The 12,333-nt window shown below is 39.8% G+C and overlaps 1 non-coding gene across 1 annotated transcript; it reads right to left on the bottom strand.

Moving 5' to 3' along the window:
* Positions 1-314: 314 nt before the first annotated feature.
* On the bottom strand, positions 315-421 carry LOC128569467 (U6 spliceosomal RNA). Its single transcript, XR_008375402.1, has one exon. It is a non-coding gene; the product is annotated as a U6 spliceosomal RNA (small nuclear RNA).
* Between the last annotated feature and the right edge of the window lie 11,912 nt (positions 422-12,333).

The following is a 12,333-nucleotide window of genomic DNA, read 5'->3' as shown; positions in this document are numbered from 1 at the left end:
TAGGCTCCTTCCAGACTCAGGGTGCATAACTAACAGGTTCCATCACAAACAAAGCATCAGGGCCAGAGAGTCTTGGTTTCAGAGAGTCTACAGCCAATAAGTGAGGATGTCTTTGAAATGTGCACACAGGCCCTTCCTGACTCACTTTACAGCCCTGCTGTTTCCCGTACCACCTGCCCCACATAGCTGAGCTGTAGACATCCAGTTGTATGCAACTAAGGGCAAAATCACTTCTGCAGTGCAGGGATAGAAAGTTCCCATGACTGTCTTCCCCATGAAAACTTTTTTTTTTTTTTTTTTTGTCAATCATTAAGAAAAATATGGAACGCTTCACGAATTTGCGTGTCATCCTTGCGCAGGGGCCATGCTAATCTTCTCTGTATCGTTCCAATTTTAGTATATGTGCTGCCGAAGCGAGCACTCCCCATGAAAACTTTAATGGAATCAGAGCAGGCAAGAGTGAAGTAGGAGCTCTCTGATGGGCAGCCAAGGACAGACCCTGAGGTGTGAGGCCAGGGCCCAGTTATAGGAACACAGGAAGACAGAGTCAGCTGGGCTAGTCTGGGGCAGTTGCACCAGAGTCAGCTCCTAGAAAAGGAAAGACAGGCAGAGGCTCTTGTGAGTGACAATCCCTGCCAGGGGAACTTGGCTTTAACCAGATTACCCCTGCATGTGCCCTACTTGTTATATCTTCTGGGCCTTAACTCCCCCAGCTCTCCTGTCCTCCCACCTTTCACTCCAGTGAACTTCTCCCTTTCCCTTCTTCTCCCCTAAAGCTGCTTCCTGAGAGCAGCTGTTCAATAAACAATCAGAGAATTTTGAACTTTTTGGTTGGTAAGATAATGCTTAAGTTTCATATTGTTATTGTTAACAATATATTATTGCTGCAACAAAAGACTCAGAATGGAAAATTTTACTTCTATTATTATAGAAGTCACTGTTTTAAGAAACTTTAGCTATTTTTGCAGTTAAACTCTATTTTACCTTGTTTTGGAAAAGAGGCATCTGGTCTAGAGGGAGAAAATTGTCTACCTAATTTAAAGCAGAACCAATGATGATATGGTTTTTCCTACTTTATTATTACATATTTACATTTTCTGGAATGGGCGATGTATGTGTACACACACACACACATAGATATAGACCCACAGTACAAAACTGAAAAATAAAAAAGTAAGTTCTCTCCCCACCCTGACTCACCAGATTCCTACCTACCTCAGCAGCAACTTCTTTTACCAACTTCTTGTGTATCCTTCCAGAAAAATCTATGCATTTATGGATGAAGATCTATGTGTGAATTTTGCCTCCTGACTTGCAGGCTGGCTTCTATTGCTCAAGACAAGTCATGACAAAACGGATGACACATTTGTGCTGTTGAAGGAAAACTCAGTGACTCAGATGTACAGAAATTGTTCCATGTACCTTTCATCCTCATTACCAGGTAACTTTGCCAAGGTCAAGTGGTGACATTCTGATTTACCACTAAGACAACTGAAGGCAGCTCACATTTGACAAGAATCTGAAATTCAAATGCCAAAAAGAAAAAGAATATATTTTCTTAAGGTTTTCAGTTTTGTAATCAAACTTGCCTTTTAACTTTGTTAAGAATATTGTTTTTCTTTTAGTGCATAGAAAATACAATTTATGTGAAAACATGAAAACGAGATTCCTCCCAAATTATCAATTAATCACCAAATCTTCAAATGTAAGATCAGGTTCCACCACATTACTGAAACTTTCAGATAACAGCTCAGAAAAAAGGACCCACTGAACCTCATTGTTTTCTCTGACTGGGTTAGGATGAGCCCAAACCAGGCTCCAGGTACGAAATGCAAATGTGTTTCACTGCAGCTCTGCCAGTTACAAGCACCTGTATTCAGATAAAACAGGAATGCATTTCTCTTGGCTCCTGTAGCACTCTTTAAACAGTGACTCAGCCCTCCTAAGGTTTTTGTCTGGGTTGCCTGAAAGCGGACAATTCTCACAAGTTTGCCTTGGCACCCATGGCATGGATTTTTATTGAAAGTCACAGTTGTTTTAGTGGGTGCCAATTTGCCAGCAGATCTTTGCAGGGGTCTCCCAGCCAATTCTGTGAGAATTATGTACACCTAAAACACGCCAGCTCGTACAAGGAGGGACTTGTTTCCAACACTTTGCTCTCTTTTGCGTGACCCCTGATGGGTCTCTACTTTCAATTGAGGGCACACTACTGAGTATTTGTAGCACTTCCAAAGTCAAACAGCCATTTCTGTATTGAGGACTCTTTTGCTCTTTCCCTGCAAACATGTCTGTTTCTCTGGGGTTAGAGCCAGCGTAGTCTGTCCTATTACACCGGCAGGCAACAATGACACAGGTTTCTCAGGAACATATATTTTCCATGGGTGACACAAAATAAGGATTTGGTTGGGAAAAGGTGGGAATGTAGCCCAAGACTAATTCTCAAAATTCTCTGTAATAGCAAGTGGAGAAGATCATGTTCTTAGGAGGCTTCTAAGTAAGTGTGCTGATGTGTTTACACCAGCACACGTAAACTATTGTGTAATCACCAGGAAGTCAAAATCATTTATTGGCTAAAATAGGCCAATATAAGTTCCTGGCCCCAAGATTAAGAAGCTTCCCATATTTTTCCTTTATTATCTTTTTCTATATGCCATTTTACCCTTGTGTTGTGTTTTATTACTTCTTATAATTGGAAAGCCTTTTATAATGTTAACTTTGTGAAACACTTTAGAAAACTTAGTTTATTAATATCTCACCCATGAAGCAGCAGAACTCTCATTTCTAAAATTAGACTAAAATTCTCTAAGCCAGTTATTTCATATTTATAAACAACTTTTTTAATAAGTTTTTTTCAATAAGGCCGGAAAACTAATGCATAATAGAGAAAAAAAATTATATTTAAGAACAGATTTTTATTAGCTATCCAAGTTAAAAACACACACACACACAAACACAAGTTAGTTACCAACCAAAGCTAAAAAGAAACCTGTTATTTTACAATCTTCACCTTCCCTTCAATTATACCAGCTTTCATGTTTTGCCTTTGAATTCCCTTGGGTCAGACAGTACTCTTAAGCCTCAAGATTGTAAAAACAAGAAACCTTTCCAAAATCACATGGGTAGAGTCTCAACCTACTGTTAAAAATACTACTGATGAGGCCTGTGCTTCATTCTCTGGGGCAGCTTTCATGAGCCGTATGAACTCAGAGAGTCACAGTGGACAGTCTGGGACTGTAGGGAACCTGGCATTCTGCACCATTCTGTCCCCAGAAAAATGCTGGAAACTGGAAACTGCCTACCCAACAGCATTCCCTAACGCATTTGACCTTTCTTGTTTCCCCTAAAGAGGCTAATTTCTCATTCTCCCTTCCACCTTGGGATAGCTCTGTTACAAATTCTAGCTGAAAAGACACAGGACAGCATCTAATTGAGTAGGGCTTTTCAAGCTTACCGCATCAGTAATTGCGGTAGGGCCTGGGATGCTTTATTTTTGTAAATTCACAGATGATGGATGATGCTGTGATCTGAGGACCACAATTCAAGTAGCAAAGAATTCAATGGCTCTGGCAAGGATTTTCCTGCCTGATTTGGACAGAGTTGTTGTAGAAGAAAGATGCCTCCTGTCCTCCCTTTTAGTCTCCTGCTTTTGACTAGGATTAAAGATGAGTGAGAATACCGTCTTTTATTCACTTAAATTACTGAGTGAGTCAGCCACCTAGTATCCCAGAGAGACAGACGCCAACATGCTGAGAATAGCAGAGAAGAGGAACCAGTTGTGTCCAGGTCTGTGATGAGTCATTATGTCACTGAAGTCAACCAATCTCGGGACCATTTACTTCTGGACTTCTAGTGTTGATGGTATAATAAATATCATTATGGATTAAATCACTACTTGACATGTTTTTTATTATATGTAACTGAACAGATCTTATCTTATTACATGAACTAAGCTAATCCCTTCAGAAGTAGGTTTATAATCAATTAGCCTGGAGGTGAATCCCAGTTCTTCTGATCAATGGCTTGTGGAGAGTCAGGAGGCCCAGAGGATAGTACTTCTATGGCTATGGGTCTTCTAGGAGCAGAGAACAAACATTTGTGTGTTTCTGGAAGAAACATTTACTCTTAGGATTGTAGCATTAATAATGCCTGGCACAAGAGTGGGAGCAAGAAGAACAGAGAAAGGCAAAAGATTTTGAAGTATTTCTTCTATTTTTTTTTTTTCTAATTAAACTGTTCTATGGATGAGCTCATAATGCGAAGTTAGCAGTTGAAACGTGTTGGCATCCAAAGACATCTTTTGACATGTAATGCTGAAGATAAAAGTTGTAGAATTACAAGAAATTAATTCTACAACCCTAAACACATACAATTTCAGAAAAGCACAACACTTCCTTTTCCTATTGTTAAATGAACACAGGGTAAATGTAACTTTGTCAACAATGGATTTTAAATGTCTTTGCTTAGTCTTAAGCATTAATATATTTTATCCCCCCAACCTCTGGTCTTTCCTGTTCTGCCCAAATCTTTGGTAGCTTTCTTTCTACCATTTCGATTTTCTCATTGTTTTAATTTACAATCTTAACCTGCTGCGAAAACAATTGTTGCTTAAATTAGACAGAAACTTATTTGTGCCTCATTTAATTGTATGAATGTAAACAGTCCAAGAAGATGGCGCTTACTGGTCTCGGGGCCTCACGATTCCACATTTTGTACAGATTATAGAATGGGCATGGTTTAAAGCAAGTTTGTTTGATTCTGTCTTTCACAGGCCAGTACCCTCACCTGGAAGAGATACACATCACTTTCCTTTCCTTCCCATTGGCCACAGTAGCTACAACTTCAAAGAACGTGAAAAATGACAATAACTACCACACGCTCAGGAGGAGAAAATATGTCTAAAGAGCCAAAGAACTGTCAAAGTGCTTAACTGGATACGTTCCATTCATCATATGGGACTGCAAATGCCATATAACAAAACTGGAAGTACTAGTTATAATGATTGCTAGAACCAAATCGAAATTAAATGCTCTACCTAACTTTGATGCCAACACCTGCATTCATCACTGCCCTCCCCACCTGGCACAGTTCTTCGTGACTTCCTCAAATAAAGCATGTACCTACTAATGCATGCCTTGATAGCCGAACAGTTTAAAGGAAACCATTATCCTTGACCTATATTACATGGAGAAGTTTTCCATGCAACGAAAAGTTGTCACATTGGCACTGGGCAGAGTGGCTCTCACCTGGGAAGCTAGGGTGGGAGGATCCCTTGAGCCCAAGAGGTTAAGATCAACCTGAGCAAGAGTGAGAACCTGTCTCTATTTAAAAAAAAATTATAAATACTATATCACATTCGATATTCAAAATAAGTTATCATTCAAGGGTATTTCCTATTTTCTGCTGTGGAGGTAACTACTGTGGACAGACCTGGGACTTGGAAAAATTGTGAAGAGAATATGGTTAGAGTCATTTTATAATCTTTCAGGGATAATATCTCCTTTCTACTCTTTCTCTCTGCTTTTCAAATATTCCCTAAGTCTAATACCCATACCTAAATTTCCACATTCCTTTTTCTTCCAAAGGATGGAAGAACCTTTATATTAAGGACCATTCCTATCTCAAAATTTATAATCAAAATTTTACTGTAATCCATTCTTTAAGGACACAGATCTTTGCTAACCAAAATGAAAAAAATATTTTATTAGAAAGTGCTCACCGCCAAAAGGATTGAATATGTAATTATTCCCACTAATAAATTTACAAATTAACAAGGACTGTCAATACCTTATGCCAAAGGAGAAACAATAAGAATTTCAGTATTCAGGAAAAGAACTATGGGATATCTCTACAAAAAGAACATCCCTTGGGGATTTTCCTAAAATCACTTTATAGTCCTTGAAATGATAGTTATAAATAATATATTTTTTTATTATCTTGCTATTAAGAAATTCTAAATCATACCATCAGATGCTGGCGAGGATGCAGTTTAATTGACCATGCAATACATTGGCTTGTATTGGAGTGAAGTGACTTTTGTTGGAAAGGAAGCTTGGATTATCAACTAAATGAATAAATCAAGGATTGTACACCAAATATGATTGCTAATGAATGTTAGGCAAAAATGCAAAAGAAACAGTCAGTGTTCCTACACACTCACTACCTTCTCTAAGTTTCTTATACACATATGTGCCCTCTTTCCGTCACAGGCCTTTAGCTCTTTCATAAACACACTCACTGACATGACATGATCCCACCTAACAGGGCTGCTGACTAGGTCCTCATTTGTCAGCATTTATTTACATGTTACTTCCTTCAGGAAGCCATTCAAGACTCTAGGAGTAGGAGGCTCAGTCCTTCCAATGTGTTTCCATAGGACCTCTATTTCCCCAAGGCGATGGTCACTCTATAGACTAGTTTGCACCACCCACAAAAACTCTATCAAGACAGAGATCGTGGCTGCCTTGGTCCTGTGATCTGAATGTTTGTGCTTCCCTCCAATTCACATGCTAAAACCCTAACCCGTGTGGCATAAGAAGTTGGAGCCTTTGGAGAGATGATTAGGCCATGAGGGCCGATCTCTTGTGAATGTGATTAGAGCCCTTGTAGAATAGGCCTGGGGAAGCCTGTTTGCCTCTTAAATCACATGAGGACAGAGTGAAAAGTGAGTAGTCTGCACCCAGAAGAGAGTCCTCACCAGGAGTGGAGCATGCTGGCACCCTGAACTCGGCCTTCCTAACCTCGGGACTGTGAGAAGCAAACTTCTGTTTTTTAAAGTCACCCAGTCTATGTGTTTTGTTATAGCATCCAGGATAGACTAAAATACTTGACCATTGTTGTCTTCTTGGTGCATCTAGAATAGAACCCAACGTAAGTACTCAAAAAGTGTATTTTGAATAGGTTAATATGTTTAACATTGTAGGAAATTGTCTCTTCCTAATCTACTTATATACTGAAGTTTCAAAATTTGACTATTGTGGGAAAGCAATAATAAGTAGAGAGACATGCTGTACATATAGAGAGATATGCTGTACCAGATACACATCGAAGTAGATTCATAGGTACCCTAGAAATATATAAAGAGTCTCGTTATAGGTGAAACAAAATATGCAAAAAGCTATGAGAACAAAGATGATCCTAGTGGTCTTGTTTATCAAACTCAAATATCAGATGTATTCCAAAAGTTCTCCAATAGGGGAATGTTTAAATTAATTATAGTGTAATGCCTGAATGGAATAAGAAGCCACTGAAATGTGGCTGTTTATGAAATAGGAGGGTTAAAGAGACTGTGTCATAACATGGAAATATTTTAAAACAAAATGTTAATTGATTACAAAGTAAGGTACTAAATTGTGTGAACATCATTGTTATAACTATGTACAAAACATGCATCTGGGAAAAAGTAATGATTGCATTTAAGTGGTGGATGATAGTTATTGTTTCTTTAGTCTATATTTTTATTCACATGGTTATGTTATTATTGTTATTATTTTTTATAGTTTTTGGCCACCTCTGGCATATGGGGCTGGCGCCCTACTCCTTTGAGCCACAGGTGCTGCCCGGTTATGTTATTTTTATAATTAAAATAAGTAATAAAGGTATTTGTGACTTAAAAAGTTAATTAATCTGCATTATGAATAACAAAATTAGAGTCTGCATAACCATGGTGATGGAAAGTTTAAAAGATTAGAAACCAGTATTGATTGGGTCAGAGTAGAGATTTTACCTAGTGTGATGAATTAATGGAGACTATAATAAATTGCTAATCTAATAACAAAATGTTTCTTTTGCAGAACTCTTTTTTTTTTTTTTTTCAGAGAGAACTCTGACAGCAGAATTGTTTCACAAGCAAGTAGGAAGGACCCCTGGGCAATGCCCAGCAAAACAGGAGCTGCCCCGACGTGTTTAATTCCTCTCTGGTCTTTGTAAATAGAGATGCTAAGTGTTTATATGAAACATCTAAATGGTTGGCTGTCAAATGCAGAAGAAATACAAAGGTAGAACAAGCAAATAGCCAAACAAGGGAGTGTTCTAGAAAAGAGATATGTCAAGCCTTGGCTCAAAGGCAGTCTTTTCATGATGGGAAGTGTTCACAGCATCAGCACCTAGTAACCACATACTCAATCACAAGAACAAAACCCATCTGTTTAAGATTAACATTTGTAATAAACATTTTCAAGAAAGGAATGCAGAAGGCAAATACATATTGTAAAACAAGTTCTACACCCTTGCGATAAGTGAAACTTCCTCTAAAGGAATTACAGTGCTGTAAAATTTACCCTTTATATAAAATGAAATAGCAATTAGACGCAGGACACCACAATAGCAGAGGCATATCCTGTTCTTAGAGAAGAAAGAATATTAAGCTGAAAATTGAGGATTATGACCCCTTAGTATAGAAGGTCAAACTTAGAAAAATTATATAGCCGGAGTGTATCCTAAAATCTAGAAGCAATAAAAAAAAAATTATGACTTAGATACACTGAATGTTTGGCTACATTAAGAAGTTATTTGTCATGTATTTTAACGCACAATCAAGTTCAACTAATTGATATTTGTACACTGGCATTAAACGAATGTCTGTGCATATGATTAAAAGAATATATGTGAGAAAACAAGGGGGTAATAGAATAGTAATGGCTAGATTGACTGGAGTTCTCCATTTTTAAATAATTTATGTCTAAGTTTTGTGCACATGGACGTGGGTGATATTAGATAGTTAGCAAGTGGGAAGAAAAAAGAAAACTGTTCCTGTCAAGAAGATTCTCACTACTGAGAAAAACAGTCTAATATGCTGTCTAGTTTGGAAGACATTGCTTCTTGGTCAATGTTAGACAGTCTGGAGCTGTCCTGCACAATATACCTGCTGCATAGAACACTAGTTGCATAGAGCTATTGAAATATAAATGTAAATTAATCAAAATGAAAAGCAGCATTTAATCCATGGCAAGTGCTCAATGGTCACGTGACCAGTGGCTACCGTGTACCGTGCAGAGCAGATGACAGATCATTTCCACCATCACAGGAAGTTCTGCTGGATAGCGCTGGTGGGGCTCAGTCTGGGAGATAAAGTCTTCCGCAGGAATCTTGGATTTGGAGTTACCCATAGACATGGCAAGGAGATCTGAACAAAGAGGTGAAGTTGCAGTGTGCAGAGAAGCTGGGCCCTTATCAGAGAAGCAGTTGCAGAAATGTCTGATGTATCCTTCCAAACACGAACTGTTCTACCCCATTCCACTCATAACTTCTGTTACAGATCCTCAGGGAACTCTGAGAATAAGCAAAGGTTGTCACCTGGGCATTGGGAACACACCACCACACCCAGATGGCTGGAGTTAGAGGCCAGAGATTAGAATTTAGAGACCCCTCTCCTGCCTGGCTGGCTGAGCTCCCTGTTTTCCCACCACTTTCTTTAAATGAATTATTCAGGCATTTGTCTGTGAACTTAAAGTGACTCATGCACTGCTAGTCACCTCTCTGTCTCTCTGTCCTTCTATCTTTCACTCTCTGCCTGACCCTTCTTCATTCGTACCTGGTATGACTCACGGACAGAGAACTGACCTCTCAACTCATTTTGTCTTCCGTGGCCAATCTGTCAGTAATTATCTTTGAACTTGTTTCATATTATGGCGATGTACTGAATTGGCACTTTCCTGCTAAGGAACCAAGGACTACCCAGGCTGGGTTTTCCCTGGGAAGCTGGGAGAATACCAGCACACACTGGGCAGGAGTCAGGTGAGAGCTACAAGGCATCTCTACCAGTATCAATAGATTCCCACGTGAGGGCTGTCTAGTCCTGGATCGGACAAGTAGGCATTAGGCCATCCACCAGGTAAAAGAAGTATCATCTAGATACCCAGCGTCAGTCCCTTTCATTTCCCCATGGGGCAGAGTTACCAGCACTGGCATTGGAACACCAATGACCTAGGCCTCTCAAAAAAACTGTCCTCCACACATAGCTACCAGATCAGTGCTATTTAAGGGGCTATGAGTCATTGTTCTACTCAGTAAGTGGAATGAGCAGTGGAGACTAGAAATTCAATAGCAGTGGGAATCAGGAGAAAAGATAAGACACTGTCCCTAACTCATTACCCCAACATAACCGTAAGTAAGAATATCCAGAACTGTAAGAAAGGTGTTGTGCAACTTTTATTAAAACTAATCAAATCGGGCAGCGCCTGTGGCTCAGTGAGTAGGGCGCTGGCCCCATATGCCGAGGGCGGAGGGTTCAAACCCAGCCCTGGCCAAACTGCAACAAAAAAATAGCCGGGCGTTGTGGCGGGCGCCTGTAGTCCCAGCTGCTCGGGAGGCTGAGGCAAGAGAATCGCTTAAGCCCATGAGTTGGAGGTTGCTGTGAGCTGTGTGAGGCCACGGTACTCTACCGAGGGCCATAAAGTGAGACTCTGTCTCTACAAAAAAAATAAAATAAAATAAATAAAAAAATAAATAAAACTAATCAAATCAATTCTAGAATTCCTTCAGCTCCCCCAATGACATAGGTTACATATGTGAAAAAATATATAAAGTACTATTCCTTTGCTTTTATTTTTCGAGTGCCCATAAATATTTCTTAGGCATTAAGAAGGATGAAGAACCCAAATGCATTAGCCTCTATTTATCCAGCTCAGAAGAGGCTTCGATGAAAAATACTGAGAGATAATTTTTATGAGGTGGAAATTGCGTGATTGCTAATGAGGAATTGGGGAAACATCTCTTAGTATAATTTTATTTCTACCAGCACTTTGCTGCCAGTTTCAGAAATGTTAGACTAGAGAGGGTCTTCCTGCAGAGCCTGCTCTTTCAGATGGATGCTCCAACTCAGAGGAAGATACAAGTTCATGTTATGAGGTTTCTGGGCCAATGTCAGGAAGGCCTTTAGCTGTTGGGGAGGGTGCAAGAGTGACTGACTGTTCTTTTGTTTTTCAAATACCAATAACATCACCATATTATGCAAGAATTTGGTGTTTATTTGTATATTTCTTTTAAAAAAAGTCTTCTGGTCAGCCCTGCAAATAATAAAGACTTCCAAAATTAAAGGAATACCAAAATAACTATGGGCCATTTCCTCAGTTGAGCATAATGGTTTCTTCAGAGTATATTTGTGCATAAACACTGAACATTTTCTTTCCCTCCAGTGACTTCTGTGAACGAGTTTACCACTTGGGTGAAGGAGGGACCAATAACCATGTCCAGACATGGGTGGGCACAGGTACTTCAATCAACAGTTCCACAAACACATCCCAGCCCTGACCAGTGGGCTATTTCTGACTGATCCCTTGAGACATCCTGTCACAAGGTGTTTGGCCAGGGCAGCCCCCTGGCAGGGCAGTCAGCACCATTGTCTAAAGGGACCGATTTTACTGGCAGAGCACATTCCCTGCACATATTGACTCTCCCAACCCAGAACATCAGCCCAACTATTTATTAAAAGCAATTGTGTGTTTCCTTAGTCTAGCCAAACATTTGGTGCATGTTACATAACCCTCCAAGACCAAACTTCAGTCCCAGTCCTTTAACAAAAAGCTCTCCCCAACGAGCTCAAGTTATAATGAACCTCTGATCTCTCACAACTGCCATTTTCTGGAAGGCTCATTAGACACCTAATTATGCCCTGCTTTGTGAGAGGTACCTCTTCCACTTGTAAGGAATAGTTATGTAACATTCCTATTTTAGTTCCTTCGTATAACATTTTTGCAACTTACCTTTGTTAAATAAAATTTATAGGAGGCCATGTATTGGACTGAGCTCCTACATGAGGCCCCAGCAGACCAGCCCAAACCAGGATGGAGTCACTCATGCGAAGTGCCATGTAATCAAACTCAACTTAGAAACAAGCTAGTTTAAAAAAAAAAAGAAGAAAGAGAAGAGAAGAGAGGAGAGGAGAGGAGAGGAGAGGAGAGGAGAGGAGAGGAGAGGAGAGGAGAGGAGAGGAGAGGAGAGGAGAGGAGAGGAGAGGAGAGGAGAAGAGAAGAGAAGAGAAGAGAAGAGAAGAGAAGAGAAGAGAAGAGAAGAGAAGAGAAGAGAAGAGAAGAGAAGAGAAGAGAAGAGAAGAGAAGAGACGAGAAGAGAAAAGATATGGGGAAGGGAAAGAGGGAGGGGAGGGAGGGGGGAGGTTGGGCAGAGGGAGGGTGATAGGTGGGTTTACACCTGCGGTGCATCTTACAAGGGTACATGTGAAACTTACTAAATGTAGAATATCAATGTCTGAACACAATAACTAAGAAAATGCCAGGAAGGCTATGTTAACCAGTGTGATGAAAATGTGTCAAATGGTCTATAAAACCAGTGTATGGTGCCCCATGATCGCATTAATGTGCACAGCTATGATTTAATAAT

Source organism: Nycticebus coucang, chromosome 17, assembly GCF_027406575.1.
Source record: "Nycticebus coucang isolate mNycCou1 chromosome 17, mNycCou1.pri, whole genome shotgun sequence".
In the NCBI taxonomy this organism is placed as follows: Eukaryota; Metazoa; Chordata; class Mammalia; order Primates; family Lorisidae; genus Nycticebus; species Nycticebus coucang.
The sequence above is the reverse complement of the archived record's forward strand: the minus strand, read 5'-3'. Positions and strand labels throughout refer to the sequence as shown.